The sequence below is a fragment of the Chrysemys picta genome, chromosome 1, assembly GCF_011386835.1.
Source record: "Chrysemys picta bellii isolate R12L10 chromosome 1, ASM1138683v2, whole genome shotgun sequence".
NCBI classification, from domain to species: Eukaryota; Metazoa; Chordata; order Testudines; family Emydidae; genus Chrysemys; species Chrysemys picta.
Window position 1 is genome coordinate 38,863,150 of NC_088791.1, and position 12,437 is coordinate 38,875,586.

At 42.3% G+C, this 12,437-nt stretch overlaps 1 long non-coding RNA gene across 1 annotated transcript in view; it reads right to left on the reverse strand.

Annotated features, from left to right (window-relative positions):
- Positions 1 to 12,437, reverse strand: part of LOC135973187 (uncharacterized) — a 417,975-nt gene that overhangs the window by 403,674 nt on the left and 1,864 nt on the right. The window lies entirely within an intron of this gene.

The following is a 12,437-nucleotide window of genomic DNA, read 5'->3' on the forward strand; positions in this document are numbered from 1 at the left end:
AAACAGGAAACAGTGCCCGAAGACATTAGATGAAGCAAAGCTGAAGAAAGCGATTTCTGGAGCCAGACCGAAAAGTGTGACGAGGACTATAGTATCTTTGCTGACAAGCTGAGTCATTGCATAAAAGCAGCTGAAATTGAAAAGATGAAGAAGGCAAAGGGAAGAAATCTCGAACGAAACTAAAAGCTTGTTAGAGAAGCGGATAAATATGAAAAGGAGCTTGAATAACAACCTTGAGTACTCCATTCTGTGCAAGCTTATACGGCAAAAACTGAAGGATGACTTTGAGAACTTCCGGAAAGAAAAGCTCCTTAAAACAGCTGAATCACACAAGAGCCTCAGGACATGCAAGTGGGAATTGGCGCAGTATAGATTGAGCGTAACAGTATTGAAGAACAAGGACGGAGAGACAGTAATTGACAGAGCAGGGATGGAGGAGGTCTGCAAGGACTTCTATACAGAACTGTTCAAATCAAGAATCAACATCCCTCTCCCAACGCTCCAAGAGTTAGAAGAACGCGTCCCCCCCAGTAATCGTCAGTGAAGTCCAAAGTGCACTACACCAGATGAAGAAGGGAAAAGCTCCAGGCAAAGATGGAATCAAGTCAGAAATGATTTCCGCAGGAGGCGAAAAACTTTGGAAGGCCCTCACTTTAAGATTCAGTTGATATCTCGAAGAAGGAAAAATACCATCAAGCTGGACGGAGTCGAATACCATCTTTCTGTACAAGAAGGGGGATTGAGAAAATCTTAAGAACTATCGCCCTATATGCCTGCTCTCTCATATCTATAAACTCTTTACAAAGGTGATAATGAACCGACTCTCGCAGAGTCTGGATGAACAACAGCTGAGAGAGCAGGCAGGGTTTCGAAGAAATTTCAGCACGATCGACCATATATTTACCCTTAGCCAGCTCCTAGAAAGAGCAAGGGAATACAAACTTCTGCTGTGCATTGCTTTTGTCGACTACAAAAAGGCCTTCAATAGCGTCGAGTTCAACGCAATATTAAAGGCGCTCGCAGAGCAGGGCATTAACACGCAATACATCAGTTTGTTGAAGGAAGTGAATACTGGATGTACAAAAGACATTACCTTCCTCAAAACTCCACTCCGCATCCCAATCGAGAAAGGCGTAAAGCAAGGAGATATGATTTCACCAAAACTATTTACCGCCTGCCTTGAAATGGTTATGAACAAGATCAATTGGAGGAGTGGTGTTAATATAAATGGAGAAAGATTATCTCATCTCAGATTTGCGGATGACATTGTACTAATTGCCAAAAGTACCAACCAACTGCAGAGCATGCTACGAAGACTCAACAAGAAAAGCAGTCAGGTTGGTCTGACAATGAACAGTTGCAAAACAAAATACATGCAATCAAACGTCTTACGAAAAGTCTGAATAACAGTAACAGGAGAAGAAATTGAAGAAGTGGAACAGTACATATATTTCGGCCAAGAAGTTAATATGCACCAAAACATGAACGGAGAACTCTCGCGAAGGATTCGGGCAGGATGGTGTGCATTTAATTCCATCAAGGACATCCTCAAAGGAAAAATCAACAAGACCACACATACAAATATCTTCAATTCAACAATGCTGCCAGACATGCTGTATGGCAGTGAAACGTGGGCACTGACGAAGAGAGAAGAACAGCGGCTGTCGGTAGCTGAAAGTGCAATGGAACGAGCTATGTTGGGAATTTCCCTTCTGGATCATATCCCAAATGAAACGATTAGAGAACACAGTTGTGTGAAAGATATTGTTGTGGAAAGCAGATATAATAAGATACAATGGGCGGCCACATAGCACGGTTCACGGACAATAGGTGGACCGCAATCATTACTGAGTGGTACCCGCGCGAACAGAAAAGACCACCTGGTCGGCCTCCAAGAAGGTGGGAAGATGACATTGTAAAACATTTCGGATGAACGTGGAGAAGAAAGGCAAGAATGCGAGAAGAATGGTGGACATGTTGTGATCAGCGCAGCCTTAACGACAGCTGAAGATCGATCGATCCAGGTGATCCAGGTGGTTGACCCATTCCAAGCTGTATCTGCCACCCGGGGTCAGAAGTGGGACACAGACCTTGCAGCTGACCGAGAGATCTGGTGGAGTCTCTGTGGGACTACCTCTGTGATGTGAGCTCAGTGTGGGTCATTGAAGATTGTCACAAAGGCCCTCAGGAAGGTGTGCCAGCTAGCCAGTCTGTGGTGCTCCTGCTCTAACACAGGGGACACCCAGTCCAGGACCTTTCCAGTTAGAAGGCTGATGATCGGTCCCACCTTTGCCTGGTCCATCTCGTAGGCATTTGGCCGTAGCAGGAAACAGATCTGCAATGATTCATGAAACTCCAAAACTTGCTACAGATCCCGTTGTAATGCTCTCGTAAAGGTACCATGGGTTCAGGTCCTGAAGATAACGTGGGTCATGGGGCTTTGGGAGTTATTCCTGCTTGCAGTTCTGTGATCTATTCTGGAAGGTTGTGGTTTTCCACCAAAGCTGGTCCATTGTATCTTGTAAAACTTGTTTTTCTGCCTGTAGGTGCTCCTGGGGGCTCAGTGTCCACTGGGGTGCCTATGGTGCCATACCTGTGGGTTCCATACCTTTTTTGGGTAGAATGAACCTAGTAGATTACTGAAGTGGGCTGAGCAAACTATGATGTCCAGTGGCTGAGACCGGTTAGAGTGCAGTCCAGAGCAGTGATCAAGAGTATGTAGGTGGTTGGGTAGCCAGGAGATCGATCAGTATCAGAGGCAGTCCAGGACAATGGTTGAAGTTCTCACAGGGGTCAAGAGCTGGAAGACCCCATCCAAAGGGCTGGGTCAGTAGGTTAGGGAGGCGAGGTTTGGCGAGGTGGCAAGGTAGGGTTGGGCAAGGCAGCAGGGCAGCAAGGTAGGTTCAGGCAAGGCAGCAACCTGCAGGCAAGGGTCAGTCACCTTCCCCTTCCTGTTGGGGTCTTTATATAGTCAAGGCACCCAATGAGAGTGCTGCCTGTTCAATCAGGAACCAGGGGTGTGGCTTCTGTGGGTCTGTAGGCCTTTAGCAATAAGGCTGTTGGTCAGTGGTGGCAATTCACTGCTCCACTGTGGCACAGCAGCTAAGAATGGCACCTAAGGACCTGGCAGAACCTGGGTTTTGACACTGGGGGAGGAGAAGGAAAACGAAACGTTAGTTTGTGATGGGAGCATGCCACATAGCCTTCCTTCCATTATGTAAAATATTTCCTAATGGAGGGACAAGGTAAAGTAGGGAAATGGTTATAAATACCTTTTCCCCTTTTGTTTTGAATGGGAAAAACTAACTAAACTGGCCCATTGATTTCAATGACAAGAGGGTAAAATGAATGGCACAGTATGACCTGATATATTTGCTGTTTATTAATTTTTCTTTCAAATTTTCCCTGCAATATTTGGGCACTTTCCCTCCTCCTCTTACCAAAAGCTCTGTTGCCCTTTCAGCAGCTGTTTGTGGACCAATAACCACTTTCAACTCAATTTCTACTGTAAAAAAAAGAGCCAGATTTTTATCTCAGTTATGCAGCTGTAAATCTGGAGTAATTTACTGACTTCAGTGGAGTGACCCCAGCTATACATTGGTGAAAATGCACAATTTAGAAAGAGAAGCAGTCCCTCCAAACACCTCTGACATTTATATTTCAAAGTCCAAGACAGCTATCTGATTGTTTAGTTATGGTTTAACTTTCAGCCCTGCAGTAGTGAGCCAAATTCAGAGCTGGTTAGCAATATTTTTTTTTCTGTCAAAAGAGCATGTGAGCAGGTGGAGTCCCAGAATATACATACACTGTTAAATCATCCAAAAAAATACTCCCTTTCTGCGGTTTGTCTTTATAGTTAACTTATGTAACACCAAAAATCCTTGGCTTTCTCCTGAGCTTAATCATTCCTATTGTTTTTCTCTAGCGGACGCTTGTGTCCCTGTCCCTAGTTCCCTCTGTCTCAAGCTAGGTCTCCACTGCAAAAAAGGTGCAGTGATGTTTGGTTTTATTTTATTTCTACAGTGAGATAACTAATGCATGTCAGCTATCCCAATGTAACATTCCAGCATAGACAAGGCACTCTAGTTATTGCTGCAAGATAGTCGAGGCAAGGTCAGTACTATTCCCCTGGCCCTGGTTGACCTCGCCTACTTCACAGGAAAACTACTGTGCTTTGGACAAGAGTCAAATTAGGGGCAAATTTTATTATAACTTGAATTAACTCTGCAGTCAAGACAAGCCTAGACAAGACACTCAACCCCCCTTTTAAACTCTTGGGAGGACTCAGCTGATGCAATATCCGAAGTCAGCACAAATAACTGTGCATCTACATGCGGGATTCTAGAGTGACAATTGTCACTACAGAGGCAATATGGATAGAGATTGAACTATCATTTTCACTGTCATGGAGCTAATGTACTTTAGTGGGGAAATCTGGGGAGATTTGCACAGTGGATGCCCAGGTAGTGGAAAAATAAAATCTTCAGGGCTATCATCATGCACATTTGTCTGGCATGGGTCACAAATTCCATAGACTCCTCCAGCACTTTCCCTGTATGCGATGAGAGGGAGAGTCTGACAGACACATATTTCCACGTATTCCAGGCAGTCCCTGTTTTGCCTCCTTCTCAGTTTCTGTCTGTACTTTTCTCGGCACACATTTATTTTTGCTTAGCACATACATGTCCCTACAAAGTCCAGAGACCTCCTTGTGAAACTCCTCCTAGCACTGGCCAAACTGGCCATCTGTTGGTCTGAAAGCAGGAAGCTTTCAGTGTGAGACTTTATGGCTGTTTTCCTTGGCTTCACTTGTGCGTACGTCTGAGCAGAGGTTCAGTGGGTGGTGCCCACTGACTCCTTTGACACTTTCTTGGAGCAGCACGCATTATCCTGTGGGCTCTGGTCTGTGCCCCCTCCCAACCACTTTTATCACCCCTCTGACCTTGCACTGGCTTGTTCCCATATCTTGTTCACATCTGATCCCATTCCAATTCTACACCATTTTGTATTGTATTGACTTTACATTCATTAGAAGCAAGAGGAAGACCAAGAACAGGGTAGCCTATTACTCAACGAGGAGGGGAAGACAATAAGAAAAGGCAGCAATGGCCACCATGTTGTATGCCTTTTTTGTTTCAGTTTTCACCAAAAATGTTAGCAGTAATTGGATGACTAACACAGTTAACATAAGTGTACATGGGGTCAGACCTGAAGCTAAAATAGGGAAAGAACAAGTTAATAATGAACTAGAGAAGTTAGATGTCTTCAGGTTGGCAGGGCCTGACAAAACACATCCTAGAATACTAGAATCATAGACTTTGAGGCCAGAAGGGACCATCATGATTATCTAGTCTGACCTCCTGCACATTGCAGGCCACAGAACCTCGCCCACTCACTCCTGTAATAGACCCCTAACCTCTGGCTGTGTTACTGAAGTTCTCAAGTCATGACTTAAAGACTTCAAGTTACAGAGAATCCATTATTTCCTCTAGTTTAAACTTGCAAGTGACCCCTGCCCCATACTGGAGAGGAAGACGAAAGATCCCCAGGTCTCTGTCAATCTGACCTGGGGGACAATTCCTTCACAACCACAAATATGGCAATCAGTTAGACCCAGAGCATATGAGCAAGACCCAACAACCAGACACCTGGGAAAGCATTCTCTGTAGTAACTCAGAGCCCTCCTCATCTAGTGTCCCATCACCGACTGCTGCAGATATTTGCTACTAGCAGTCGCAGATTGGTTATATGCCATTGTAGGCAGTCACATCATACCATCCCCTCCATAAACTTGTCAAGCTCAGTCTTGAAGCCAGTTCGTTTTTTTGCCCCCCACCATTTGCCTTGGAAGGCTGTTCCAGAACTTCACTCTTCTGATAGTTAGAAACCTTCGTTTAATTTCAAGTCTAAATTTATTGATGGCCAGTTTATATCCATTTGTTCTTGAGTCAACTTTGGTGCTTAACTTAAATAACTCCTCTCCCTCCCTGGTATTTATCCTTTTGATCTATTTATAGAGAGCAATCATCTCCCCTCAGCCTTCTTTTGGTTAGGCTAAACAAGCCAAGCTGTTTGAGTCTCCTCTCATAAGGTAAGTTTTCCATTCCACTAATCATCTTAATAGCCCTTCTCTGCACCTTTTCCAGTTTGAATTAATCTTTCTTAAATATGGGAGACCACAGTATTCCAGATGAGGTCTCATCAGTGCCTTGTATACTGGTACTAACACTTATCTGTCTCTAATGGAAATACCTCGCCTGATGCATCCTAGGACTTCATTGGCCTTTTTCACCGCTGCATCACACTGCGGCTCATAGTCATCCTGTGATCAACCAGTATACCCAGTATATCTCCTCCTCTGTCGCTTCCAACTGATAAGTCCCCAGCTTATAGGAAAAATTCTTGGTTGTTAGTCCCTAAATGCATGACTGTGCACTTTGCACTATTAAATTTATTTCATTTCTATTATTCCTGTTTTCAAGGTCATCCAGATCTTCTTGTTGATATTACAGCCCTCCTCCATATGGGCAATACCCCTCAAGTATATGTCATCCACAAATTTAATTAACACACTCCCACTTTTTGTGCCAAGGTCATTAATAAAAATGTTAAGTAAGATAGGTCCCAAGACTGATCCCTGAGGAATTCCACTAGTAACTTCCCTCCAACCTGGCAGTTCACCCCTCAGAATGACCTGTTGTAGTCTTCCCTTTAACCAATTCCTTATCCAACTTTCAATTCTCATATAAATAACCATCTTCTCCAATTTAACTAATAATTTCCCAAGTGGAACTGTATCAGATCCCTTACGGTAATCAGCTATATTAGATCTATACATTTCATTTGTCTAAAAAAATCAGTTATCTTCTCAAAAAAGGAGATCAAGTTGGTCTGGCATGATCTACCTCTTGTAAAGCCATGTTGTATTTTCTCCCAGTCACCTCTATGTCTTTAACTACTTTCTCTTTCAAAATTTGTTCCAAGACCTTGAATACAATTGAGGTCCAACTAACAGGCCTGTAGTTTCACAGATCACTTCCCCCCATTTCTTAAAAATAGGTAATATATTAGCAATTCTCCAGTCATAACAAGCCCCAAGTTTACAGATTCATTAAAAATCCTTGCTGTTTGGCTTGCAATTTCATGGGCCAGTTCCTTTAATATTTTTGGATGGAGAATATCCGAGCCCACTGATTTAGTCCCATTAAGCTGTTTGAGTTTGACTTCCACCTCAGATGTGGTAATTTCTATCTCCATATCCTCAATTCCATTAGTCAGCCTGCCACTATCCCTAAGATCCTCATTAGCCTTATTCAAAACTGAGGCAACATTTTTGTTTAGATGTTGGGCCATGCCTAGATTATCTTTAATTTACACCCTATCTGCAGTGTTTAGCAGTCCCACTTCTTCTTTACTTGTTTTGTTTTTATTTATAGGGCAATAGAATCTTTTACTATTAGTTTTAATCTCCTTTCCAAGGGCCAACTCTGCTTGGCATTTTGCAGTTCTCACTTTTTCCCTACTCTTTCTGACCATCAAGAGGTAGCTTTGCTTGCTGATCCATCCCATCTTCCATTACTTGTGGGATTTCTGCTTTCTCTTAATAATCTGTGTGACATGCTTGCTCATGCAGTTTAGTCTGCCACCCTTCCCTATGTTTTTTTCCCTTTGCTTGGGATGCAGGCTTTAAATAGTTTCTGCAACTTTGACTTAAAGTAATTCCAAGCATCCTCCACATTCAGATCCTTGAGTTCTTCACTTCAGTCCACCTCCCTCACTAATTCCCTTAATTTTTTTAAGTTTTCCCTTTTGAAATCAAAGGATCTAGTTACAGATCTAGTTTTATCTTTCCATTTAGTTTATGCTGAATTAGCGCATGATCTCTCAAACCAATGTTGCCTCCTACAACCAGCTTTTCTATAATGTCCTCACTACTCACCAATATCAAATCTAAAACGGCATCACTTCTTGTTGGTTCGGTGACTATTTGGTGAAGAAATAGTTACCACATACAGGAAAATCTGGGCCCTACTATTATTAGTAGCATTTGTCCTCCAATCTATATCTGGGAAGTTAAAGTATCCCATATTCACACAATTCCCAGTAGTATTTATTTCATTAAAAACATAAAAGAGATCTTTATCTATATCCAAATTTGATCCTGGGGATCTGTAGCATCTCCCACCCACTATCCCATGGGAACCTCTGGTAGCTTTCTTCCTCAAAGTGATTTTAACCCAAACAAACTGTTTTATCTATTCCATCATTTCTAGTTTCTTTACAGCCTACCTTGTCATTAATATCCAGTGCTACTCCAACATCTTTACCTTTATTTCTGTCTTTCCTGAACTGCACATACCCTTCAAGACCTGTTTTCCAGTCATGACTACTATTCCACCATGTTTCTGTTATCCCTATAATATATGGTTTCATTTCCTGCACTAATAGTTCTGGTTCCTCCATATTGTTACCTAGTCTCCTTGTATTGGCATACAGACATCTGTTTCTGCTTGGCTTCACCCAGCTTCCTCACCCGACTGGGTACAGTCATTCTACTGCCACTATCCCTTACCTGACTATTAGCTTCATTGATACTGGCACTATGTTTCCTCTTAATGCCCATTCTCCTACCTACTGCTGTTCTTTTCTCCATTGCTATATACTTGATGTTCCTCCTGGTCAATATTAGAATCAAGCATGAAGATTACATGAGCACTCCCAACCATCTCCTCCAAGAAGAGATCTCTGAGCTATTAACAATTATATTTGAGAAATCATGGAGGACAGGAGAGATCCCAGAGGACTAGAAAGTGCAAATATAGTGACTATCTATAAAAAGGTGTATAAGGACAACACAGAGAACTATGGACTAGTCAGTTTGACTTCAGTAGCCAGAAAGATAATGGAGCAAACAATCAAAATGTAAGCACCTAGAAGATAATAAGGTAATAAGTAACAATCAACATGGATTTATCAAGAACAAATCTTGCCAAACCAACCTAATATCCTTCTTTGGCAATGTAGTGAGTCTTGTGGAGAGGCGGGGAAGCAGTAGATTGGACTAGATGACCTATTGAGATCCTTTTCAGTCCTACATTTCTATGATTCTATGACCTTCTTTTCTGTGTGCCTATTCTCATCGACATCTGAGAGGAAGGCCAGTGATATATCTGTCATGAGACCCTTCCTTCACCAAAGAAAGATCAAATAGGTATGCATCTTTCATGAGCACTAAATTTGCAATACAAATAAGGAAAGGAAACAATGTCCTGCAGCCCCAGCAGTGACTGCTATAAGACTAAATTCTGCTTGCACTTACTATGGTGTAAATCTAGAGGAAATAGGTACAGTGATATAGGAACCAACAACCCATCTAGTCCCATGCTCTGTCTCTGAGATGGGCCAATTCCAGATATAGGTGTAAAAACACCCATAATGTACAATTATATAATAAAATGCCCACATGGAACATTTCTTCCTAATATTACTCAATTGGGGGAAGAGGGTTAGGGAGTTAGGTGTAGAGGAAATGGAGAGCCAGATGTCAATATCAACAAAGAATGAGGACAAGGAGCTGAAGTAGTGATCGAAAACAGCCACATGGAAAGAAAGAAGAAAGTGAAGCCTGATGGAGTGCAGTTCATAGGAGGAAAGCTCATGGGAGGGAGCAAAGGGAAGAGTTGGAAGTTTCAGAAGCAGGAGAGTAGGACACCGTCACAGTTCTAAGGCAATGTGAGAGCAAGCAACTTTTTTGTAGCACTGATATTCTGCTTTTTGTTGCATATAGGGAGCACTGAATATATACTTTGATGTCCTCAGATACCACAGTCTCCCTACTGTCTACCTTAAAGACCATTTTGAATGTGTTAATAGATTCCAGGAATCAAGAGAACTTCCTTGAATACAAACTGCAAGCAATATGATTAATGCAGTCAGAGAAAATTTAAATCTGTATGGCAAACTATATCTGCATATTCAGCTCATTGTACTTCCACTCTTTTATAGTATTTTGTGTTTATCAAGGCCTAACATTTTGCATAGCTGTTAGCATATACGCCTGTTTTTCAGCCTGACATACAATTTTGGGTTTGACCTTTTGATACTCTTATCTTATACTAATATGTGTAAACAAAGAACAAAGACTGTGTATGTTCCTTTTGCCTAGTCAGATGGTTATTTTAGTACAATAGGAACAGATAAGAGCAGTTAAAGTGTTACTCGAGTGCACACTTTAAGATTGCCACAACCCCTATCTAAAGGCAAGGTCAAACAACCAGTCAGGAGGGCAAAGTGGGGTTGGGTGGAAGGTATAAAACACTAAAAAGCCAAAGACATGCCTGTCCCTGACCATAGCACACCCTCACTCCTTACCCCTCTTATGGGGTACAAAAGGTGTGGGACTGTGGGCATGCATTGCAGATATATTTGGGCCTGCCAAGGAAGAGGAGGAGGAGGTGGGAATGGGGACACAGGCAATTCTCTGCGGCGTCAGAGCTGGGAAGGGGGACATGGGGTAAAGGCTCTGCGGTGTCAGAGCTGGGAAGGGGGATATGGGGTAATCGCTCTGCGGTGTCAGAGCTGGGAAGGGGGATATGGGGTAATTGCTCTGCGGGGTCAGAGCTGGGAAGGGGGATATGGGGTAATCGCTCTGCAGTGTCAGATCTGGGAAGGGGGATATGGGGTAATCGCTCTGCGGTATCGGAGCTGGGAACAGAACATTGGGAAACAGGCTCTGCCGGTGTGTAGAGCTATGGATATGCTTGTTTGGAACTAACCCCAATAAACATCACATTTCCTGCACTTCGGACTTTTGGCCTTCTGCTTTCTGTCTGCATGACAAGAACCAGGGGAGGGGGTGAAGGGAAAGCCCTCTAACAATAGCATACAATGGTAACATCAATAAATATTTATTTATACAATTTTCACTTGATGGATCCCACTGGCCCGTTTCTTGATGGTTGTTCCATCAGTATAAGTTAACTGGCAAAACTTAGTCCCTCCCAGAAAGAGAAGTAACACGAATATCATGACATAAGAAAACCATGACTTTGATTCCCTTGCAATCTCTTGGTAAAACCTAATTTATTCTGAAGCATATTTGGCAATGTAATTAGTTCCCTATTAGGCCACTGAACAGCTGCAAAGCTTTGGCTGGTATATGGTCAGCACCAGGGGACTCAATGTTCTGAATATTACACAGTATCTCCCTCTCAGATCAGCTGTCCTGCCCAGCCAATTCCATTGCTAACATAAAGGCTGCAAATAATGTCAGGGGGGAGAGCTTTAGATTGACTTGAAGTCAATGGAGCCATGAGTTTATGAAGATTTTTGACTGTGTTTTCAGATGAATTTCTCTTTGAGAATCTGGGTAAGTTTCAATAAGAAATTCAAGGCAAAACTCAGGAAGTGAACCCACTTAGGTTAAAATCACAGAAAAGATTTCCACCAGCCCCTGTACATGACACTACTTGTCTGTATCTGAACAGGAACCTCCCGCCTGTCTCTCCAAAATAAAATCTTGGCATGTGATAAAAATAACCATTTAGCTCCATAAAGATGTGATAGATATTTTAAAAGCTGTCAGTAAAGTTAAATAAAACAAAACTAGGGGCTTGTCTTGACTACCAGGAAGATCAGTACTGCTGCAATTGATGCAGCAGGTGTCAATTTAGTGGGTCTAGTAAAGACCCACTCAATCAACTGCAGAGCACTCTCCTGTTGACTCCGGTACTTCAACTCCCAGAGAAGAATAAGGTAAGTCGACTGGAGAGCATCTCCCGTTGATGCAGCACAGTGAAAACACCAAGGTAAATCAATCTAAGCTACATCGACTCCAGCTACGTTATTAACATAGCATAAGTTGGGTTGACTTGCCCCAGTAGTGAAGATGAGTCCTAACTTTGTCACTCTGCTAAGCATTACAATCTAGGCTTGAAAGCTCTGAACTGGGGTATCGACAGGCAAAATATTCCTTTGAAAAAAACTGAAAACAAGTTTACATCAATTTGGAGGCAACCCTTAATGTATGTTGAGTTAACATTTCAATTCAGAAAACACAAGCTCTAATTGCCTGATTCTGCTCTTCTGAGTTAAACTGGAGTTTCTCTATTAACTTCAATGGAGGCCGGAACAGACCATAAAACATTGACCCTGCCAATGAACAATTTTCTAAGACTATTTAAAATCCTGATATGAGCCATTTGTCTGATGCAAACCTCTTTCCCATAATCTATATCCAATCAAACAAAACATGCTAGTAAAGCCAGCAAGTACAAAACTTCTTTCCTTATGAATACAATCATGTTGTTCTGGACCTGTTAGTATTTAATTTTCATAGTCAAGGTGAGAGCTTCTTGTTTTTATTTTCCTTTTACCAGTTTCATGGTATAGCGAATCTCTCTTGCTTAGATGCATATCAAAATAAGCCTCCTGGTTTG